We start from the raw sequence: 2272 nt of genomic DNA, 5'->3' as shown, positions 1-2272 counted from the left end.
TGGCAGCTTGCTGCGTCACATGACGTGGCTGCTTTCCATTCAAGGAGAGAGCTGCACCTGCTCCCGTCTCCGTTCAGCATCTCACTCAGATGCTCTTTTCCCGTTTTTTTTAAAGCCTGTATCTATCTGTACGCCCAGTGTAGCCTTCAAACTTCAAGTTTGTTTTGAAGAACCTTCTTTGCTTTTTCGAGAGACGAATGGCTGGACGAGGATTTTCCCAGGTAACCATGCACATTTTCTTTTATTCTTTTGAAAAATCCATGTGTCCACCATAGACATTGATGATTTGGTTTTGAATGGTTGAACTTTACTACATTTTCTGCATCAAATTTCAAAATTCGTTCACATTGCCCTTTTGAAAAAAACAGCATATGCTGGTTAGGTATGTTTTGACGCTGGGATGCTGGTTTAAACTGGTCCTTTGCTGGTTTATGCTGGTCCTTTTGCTGGTTTATGGTAGGACCAGCATAAACCAGCAAAGGACCAGTTTAAACCAGCATCCCAGCGTCAAAACATACCTAACCAGCATATGCTGTTTTTTTCAAAAGGGCAATGTGAACGAATTTTGAAATTTGATGCAGAAAATGTAGTAAAGTTCAACCATTCAAAACCAAATCATCAATGTCTATGGTGGACACATGGATTTTTCAAAAGAATAAAAGAAAATGTGCATGGTTACCTGGGAAAATCCTCGTCCAGCCATTCGTCTCTCGCCTCTATGATCTCCATCAGCGGGCCGAAGTCAGCGCTGCCCATGCTGAAGAAACCTGGACCTGAGAAAACAGTCAAATCCTTTCCTGGAGAGTTTAATCCCCAAAAGTCAGGGCATACCAGAGGAATTTGGATTAATGGGAAAAATCATTGTAATCCCTCTTTTAATCCCTGAATGAAGTGGCCTCTACTTTAATGTGGGGATAATTCCCTTTTGTTCACTTTTGAATTGTCTTTTTGAATTACGACTATTTTTTGTCCGAACATTGGAAGAAATTGATAAAAAAAAAACAAGACATTAACTGAATTATTATAGTTAATTAAAAGTACAATTAAACTAAAAACAATTAAAAGACAGTTTCATTCCTTGAAATAAAAGAATTATTAACTGGAATAAATGTGATAAAATATAAAATAAATATTTACATATTTACATAAAATAATATTTATATAAAATAAATTATAGCATATAAAAATAGTTATTTTTTTTTATGTCAACTAGTTGCCAAAGCAACATTTATTATTTTAATTTAGTTTAACTTGATGTACTAAATTGACTAAAACTAATAACAACTGAATAAACATATTCAAAATAAAACAAAAACAGCTGAAAATATTTAAAAAACTGAATTTAAAATAAATATAATAAATAAAAAATCATTCAAAATATGAAGATTATAATAGCACCTCAGAGATACTACAATAAAACTGCTGTATTTGGAGTCTAAATGTTATATATTGAATATTACATTCAATATTACATTGAAACGTCATGGTGGTGGTGGCTTGAAAGCACTAATTTTTCTTCACAATTCTTCAAATTTCTTTTTCTTTGATAGATTAAAATAATAGCAATACGTTATTAAGCCGCTCTTACTCGGATCGGATTATTCCTGGTGAACTGATTATTTTTCCTCTTCATCCAAAGCAGAGCGCAGGTGTTGATGCAGGTGCAGGAGAAACACAAGACTCCTCTGTTCACTGTGAGAGAAAGAAAAAGCTACGCTCACTCTCCAGGTCACATCAGGCACTCTGACACCGAAATCAGCCCCATCATGTTTCCAGAAGCGTGTATATTCTGCTATATAGATCCAAACATTACCAGTAAGGATGCTTTAGATATATCAGCGATGCTTTGTCATATTGCTTCTCCTCCTGAATGCTGAATGCTGGTGGTCCAGGCTCAGGATGAATAGAGCATCTGTTATTTAGGCTCTTCCACATCCTCTGAGCACTGGAACAACAGAGCCTTTGAAATCCCTCTTTAAACACTTTAACCCTCTCAACCCACAGGTGGCGCTAATGTACAAGACATATTAATGTACAAGCTCATTCTGAGTGGATGAGACATTTATTTTGGTTTATTTATGGTTTGGTTATAAAAGATCTGTAATCCTCGTGGGAAGATATTGTTGTTTATCAACTTGAATGTTATATTATGTTATATTATTAAATGTTGAATTTTCTGTTTATATATATATATATATTAGCCTAATAGATATCATATTATAACATTGTAAAAATTGCAATATTAGTAAAATATGAAATATTACGTGTTACG

This window comes from Sinocyclocheilus anshuiensis, unplaced genomic scaffold, assembly GCF_001515605.1.
Source record: "Sinocyclocheilus anshuiensis isolate Anshui unplaced genomic scaffold, SAMN03320099.WGS_v1.1 scaffold802, whole genome shotgun sequence".
Lineage (NCBI taxonomy): Eukaryota > Metazoa > Chordata > Actinopteri > Cypriniformes > Cyprinidae > Sinocyclocheilus > Sinocyclocheilus anshuiensis.
This window is presented reverse-complemented; position numbering follows the sequence as displayed.